The sequence below is a fragment of the Musca vetustissima genome, unplaced genomic scaffold (assembly GCF_032173495.1).
Source record: "Musca vetustissima isolate MV318-11 ecotype Yass unplaced genomic scaffold, APGP_CSIRO_Mvet_v1 utg14093, whole genome shotgun sequence".
NCBI lineage: Eukaryota > Metazoa > Arthropoda > Insecta > Diptera > Muscidae > Musca > Musca vetustissima.
Window position 1 is genome coordinate 164,949 of NW_026879399.1, and position 6,988 is coordinate 171,936.

A 6,988-nucleotide genomic window follows, 5' to 3' on the forward strand; every position below is an offset into this window, starting at 1 on the left:
GTCTATCAACCTATTCATGTATGCATGCTCACTGTATGTATGTTTGACGATATAAGCTTTCAGGCGAAATAAATCTTTCTAATTTTGTCATTATGGAGTAACGTAAACTAACGAAGCAACAAACCGACATTTTGCTGAACATGTTTAGAATTCCTGTCAAATCCCTTTGTATACTAATATTGTAAATTCATTGTTATGCAGTTATTGTCGTTGTTGTTGTTATTGTTCGGTTTTTCGCAAATAGGGTCGATATGCTTGGCAACTGCATTTGTTGGAGGCTTATAATTCCCTTAATATTCAACGGAACAGGTTATAAATTTGAATAATAACTCAGCATAATTGCAGTTAACGGAAGTGGTCTGCGCGAGGATGTATGTGTGTATGGGTTTGTGTGTGTGGAAAAGTCAAAGCAATAAGTAGGAATAAATCTACAGAAGCTTTAAATTTAAAATAAATTGAATGTGTTTGCCATAAAAATAAAAGATTACAAATTGGAACATTTATTTTATTGACTGTTTTGCGCTCATAAATTTTATTTCCTTCGATTTCCTTAATTGTTGCCATTCTAAATTTAATGGAATACTAAAGAATCCACTTCCTGTAAAAAAAAACTAGATAACAATTCGTAGGATTATTTTTTGTTACGATTTTTATTTCCATTATATCTCTAAGCAGTTTAAATTCCATTATCAGTTACTAAGTCTTAAATTAATGGCAAACCTATAAAATTCCACACTACCTCACACACACATAGACACTTCCACACACAAATGTTTACCCTGCTTTAGATAATTCTTACTTCTTATCCTTGAAATAAAAATTGAAACTCACTGAAAATGTTAAAGCCACATGGAAATGATGTTTGCCAATAACGGCGATGACAACGACAACAACAACACTTCTCTTATCATGATTACTATTTTGAAAATTTCGGGTTTTATAAAATGGAATAACGCCATAATGGCATATCACATAACGGGGGAATGGAACAGCACACTCGCACACACATAAAGAACACACACACATCGCACCCCACCAGATATTAACAAACACATTTGCCTGGGATTTGTGTGAAAGAAAAAAACGGAAATGAACGGAAGTAAAATTTCGATTTAAACCTAAAAAAATAATAACGAAAAATCTTGTTAATGCCAAACTTTATGTTACTTCATATTTGGGGGGTTTGGGATCAAGTTATTTGGTTCTCTCTTTTTTTTGCTTTGAAGCTGATAACTAGTTAAGGGAAATGTTGGTAATTTTTGTAAAATTGAGAGGGGTGTAGTGGAAGTTTTTAAATAGAGAATTCTTGAAAATATGTGTAATAAGACTTTGGGGTCCAGATTTCGAGAAAATGATAAATATCGATTTTCACAATGTAAAATCGTTTAAAACCTACTCCCCGTACTTTGCATTTTCAAATCGACTATAATAAACCATGCTTTTGCAAGGGATTGAAGATTTGAAGTTCTTTTTTGTCCTCTCTGATATATTTCCTTTAAATCGATATATGCAAATATATATTAGTAATTATCTTACTACCTCAACTAATATATTGAAGTTTGAAGCAGGAATCACAGATTTCAGTACATTTTTCTGCTCCACCTTAATCTAAATTATTATCATTCCAATTATGTATCGGGATGACTACAGCCACATTACTTTTCAAGTATCCTACATCAAGAGATATGGGCCTCGAGTCTTCACGGACTTAGTTCAACACCTCCTACTCTTCTATGGTGATATTTTGGGGAAGCGAATCAAATCAAATCAGGCTAAATAGTCATCAAAAAAGGTGGAGGCATAATGAGTACCAAAGACATTCTCTATAGATATACTAAAGATCAAATAGCCTCTTTAGAAAAGCTGATGTCATAGCCAGATATTTTTTTAAAATAAGACAAAGGTCAGATAGCCCTTGTAGACCACTTAAAGACCCATGACCCTTTATAGACCACCTGTAGGCTAGGCTACATTTTTCGACGTGCTAGAAGTCCTTATAGGCGAATTAAAAGATAGGGTTGATTTCAGGATTCCCTTATACCGAATTTTAAATCAATTAGTTCTTCTAAACGAGGTAAAAAGATAATTTATAGAAAAACTGAACTGAGTATTTGAAAACGACTTAGAAACAAGATCGTATAATAAAGGCCCACATATATAAATGGAAAAAGTTCGGAACAGAGAGTATTTATATGCGAATTAGTAGTTCGGTAGTCCTTGAATATCTATTTCTGGCCTCTTAATGGAGGGGCTAATATTTATCAGTTTTTAAAGAAATTCTCCAGCAAAAATCCATTATCGACAAGCTTTTCAGATACCTTCAAAATAATGTTTCTGAGCACTTCAGCAGGATCTTATGGCGGATGAAATCGATGACAACATATTTTTTCATGAGGTGCAGTAATAAAAATAAGACGTTAGATGTCAGTACTGTTTGGTGGATGACCTATCAATTCTAGGTTTTGGCGAGTCATTGTCATGATACAAGTTGTTGTGTACCACTCAAAATTTACGAACCTATGTTTCTCATGCGCAACACTTACCACAAAGCAAGAAAGGGATCCTTGAAAATCTTAGCCTCTGATAGACAAAAAAAATATATTTGTCCTTGTGTTAGATTTTGAAAATCCTAGGCCTCTGTTTGGTGTTAAGAATATTCTCTACAAAAGCTTCACCTGGGCCCTAATTTACGCTTCATATGGGCCGTAATTTGTTTCTTAATCCTATCTTAATCCGCGCTTCATCTGAGCCCTCAAAAATATTTCTTCACGCTTCATCTGAGCTTTAAAAAAATGTGTTTAAAACCACGCTTTTTTGAGCTCTCAAAAATATTTGTTTAATCCGCACTTCTTCCGAGCCCTCAAAAATATTTTTCAAACATTCTCGCTTTTTCTGAACCCTTATTTTTTGTAAAAAATTCCGGCTTTTTCTGAACCCTTAACTTTTTTTAACATATCCACGCTTTTTCTTAAATGTGAGACCACACATTGTCATAGGATATGATTGGACTTCTCTTGACGTATGTGGTTTACCACACATATGAGCTCTCTCTCAATTTTAGCTTACATATATTTTTTTTAGTTTAAAGCTGCATGTACCCATTAAAAAAGTTTTCTTAAAAATCGAAGTTTCCTCCGATCATGATCACATCATGAGTGTAATTTTCTTCCATACGCTCATCATGCCACGACCTTTATTGAACATTTTTCCGATCAGTTGAACCAATATTTCAAGGAAAACGCCTTAATGTTTCGCCCTTCCACCACAATCGAAAAATTGCGAATAGTCATTATTTTAAATATTAATGTTTCTCATCCCAATTTGATATCCTGCTGAGATTTTTTCGAAAACCTTTTCGTGGACCCCTCCTGTTTTATAAACTAAAACCACAAAATCAGTATGCAACGCATCACATCACATAAGCAATAGTCAAATGTAGCATCTACTACTATTACTACTACTGCTGTTTCTGTATGGATGGTATCCTTTTCCCCACCTCCAAGGAGAAAAAACGTCATTTACATTTTAATTTAATGATGACTTGAAAAGGTATTTGTGTTTGCCCTGTTTGTTCGAGTGTGTATATTTACTAGATGTTCATTCTTTTGTTTCCAGGTTGTGTGTATGTACATATGTAAAATCACACTATGTGTTGGGCTCCGTGTATGTAATATAGGTTGTTGTTTTATAGACATTTTGAAAAGAAAACAAAAAATCACAAATCCTGACGAGACGATATATAGGCCAAGGGTGGCAGGATGTAAACAAGGGACTCATATCGACTACTAGTGTACAGGAAACATAAAAAGAGATAAAATGAAAAATCTTATCATTGTCTTTTTTGTGCTTTTTAACATAATGCAAATCTTCTTTTTTGGAGTTTTATGCAAGGAACTATAAAAAGTAGAGAAATTTTCATTCATTTCCCCAAACACCTATTTTTTCATGCCCAATGATGGAGAGTAAAGACAGCCGAAAACAACAACTATCACATTAATGACACTTTTCTAATGGCAGAGACATTTTCTGCTGGTTAGACCAATTTTAATACCCCCTACTATTAGATTAAGGGTATATTAGATTTGTCATTTTGTTCGACAACATATTTAAAAAATCCAACACTTTTATCGGGCAATGTCCATTGAAAAAATATTCTTTAAAAAATCCACGCTTCTTATAGCCCTTGAAAAAATATTCTTTAAAAAATCCCACATCTTATATCCCTTGAAAAAATATTCTTTAAAAAATCCACGCCTCTTTTAGCCCTTGAAAAAATATTCTTTAAAAAATCCACGCATCTTATAGCCCTTGAAAAAATATTCTTTAAAAAATCCACGCCTCTTTTAGCCCTTGAAAAAATATTCTTTAAAAAATCCACACGTCTTATAGCCCTTGAAAAAATATTCTTCAAAAAATCCACGCCTCTTATAGCCCTTGACAAAATATTCTTTAAAAAAATCCACGCCTTTTATAGCCCTTGAAAAAATATTCTTCAAAAAATCCACGCCTCTTATAGCCCTTGACAAAATATTATTTAAAAAAATCCACGCCTTTTATAGCCCTTGAAAAAATATTCTTTAAAAAATCCACACCTCTTTTAGCCCTTGAAAAAATATATTTAAAAAAATTCACACCTCTTTTAGCCCTTGAAAAAATATTCTTAAAAAAATTCACACCTCTTTTAGCACTTGAAAAAATATTCTTTAAAAAATCCACGCCTTTTATAGCCCGTAAAAAAATTTTCTTTAAAAAATCCACGCCTCTTATAGCCCTTGACAAAATATTCTTTAAAAAAATCGATGCCTTTTATAGCCCTTGAAAAAATATTCTTCAAAAAATCCACGCCTCTTATAGCCCTTGACAAAATATTCTTTAAAAAAATCCACGCCTTTTATAGCCCTTGAAAAATATTCTTTAAAAAATCCACGCCTCTTATAGCCCTTGAAAAAATATTCTTAAAAAAATCCACACCTCTTTTAGCCCTTGAAAAAATATTCTTAAAAAAATTCACACCTCTTTTACAGCCTATTTTTGTAAAATTCCAAACGAACGAATTCGAGTGACTTACGACCAAACCTTTATTTATGTTTATAAAGGTTTTCTGATTCTAAACAAAAATAAATGACATATTTTTCAAAACCAAAAAGTTTCCACGTAAGCCCTTGAAAAAATATTCGTTTGGAAAAAAATCCACACCTGTTAGTCCTTGAAAAAATATTCTTAAAAAAATCCACACCTCTTTTAGCCCTTGAAAAAATATTCTTTAAAAAATCCACGCCTCTTTTAGCACTTGAAAAAATATTCTTTAAAAAATCCACGCGTCTTATAGCCCTTGAAAAAATGTTCTTTAAAAAATCCACGCCTCTTGTAGCCATTGAAAATTTTTCTTTAAAAAATCCACGTCTCTTATTGCCCTTGAAATTTTTTCTTTAAAAAATCCACGCCTCTTATAGCCCTTGAAAATTTTTTTTAAAAAATTCACGCTTCTTATAGTCCTTGAAAATTTTTCTTTAAAAAATCCACGCCTCTTATAGCCCTTGAAAATTTTTCTTTAAAAAATCCACGCCTGTTATAGCCCTTAAAAATTTTGCTTTAAAAAATCCACGCCTGTTATAGCCCTTAAAAATTTTGCTTTAAAAAATCCACGCCTGTTATAGCCCTTGAAAATTTTTCTTTAAAAAATCCACGCCTCTTTTAGCCCTTGAAAAAATATTCTCTAAAAAATCCACGCGTCTTATAACCCTTGAAAAAATGTTCTTTAAAAAATCCACGCCTCTTATAGCCCTTGAAAATTTTTCTTTAAAAAATCCACGCCTCTTATAGCCCTTGAAAATTTTTCATTAAAAAATCCAGGCCTTTTATAGTCGTTGAAAAAATATTCTTTAAAAATCCACGCCTCTTATAGCCCTTGAAAAATTTTCATTAAAAAATCCAGGCCTCTTATAGCCATTGAAAAATTTTTTTTTTAAAAATCCACGCTTGCAATGACCCTTGAAAAAATATTCTGTAAAAAACTCCACCTTATGATGTAGTGTATTAAAAGTTCGACTATGCCATTTTTCCTTTTTTCACTGAAGGACTGGCGATCCGCAGCAACCGAGAGTGAGATAAAAAACCTTTTGAAAAAACCTACAACAATACATAATCCCATTTAAAACATTTTGTGGCCAACAAAATGTGGGTATTTTGTGATGTTTAGATGGAATAATGTCGTCCCAGCAGGAGGTGGTTTAGCAGTGATGACTGCCTTTCCGATGCTCACGATATGTGTGTGTGTCTATTTTTTCTTTGAAGTCAGCCTGGCTTTTGTCTAGGTTTATTTGAGCGTATTGAAAATGGTAGAAGTTATATTTCATTTCATGTCGCCTCTTGTGTCTTAAAAGAATGACAAATTTTCAAAGCCATCATTATAAAAAGATACGCACGAATTAAAGCCTCCCCAGAGAATGGTGGGTGCATACCCAAGTCATTCTACAGTTATATATTTCTCATTTAGTCTTAACCATATTCCAAATGGTGCGAAAACTAATCATTTAAAATGCTACTACAAAATCAAATTGTTTGGAGTTAAGCCGAATAAAAGTGATTTTACGGTACAGCTTCCTTTACAATAACTGATGCATTAAAGTCAAATTTTGTTAAGCTTTAAATTCCATTTAACAAAATTTCAAATAATAAATGTTAATTTGCTTTATTTGTAAATTCTACTAATGAATATCATATTGCGTGTGCCCCCTTGGCAATTTTGCCCATTGCCTTACAAAAGACGTCAATGTGAAACTTGATGTATTTCAAAGTTTTAACATCAACACAAAGACTCCTGACATCAGCCCCAAGCCAAATGCTCCTCCTACCCTTATCAAAAACTCTTACCTTTCTCAATCCTTTCTCCCAGCTACATGGAAATATTCTAATTTAAATTTCAAAAATAGGAAACATAAGTAATGCCACATTGATACATTAACTGGAAACCATCCGAACCCGACTG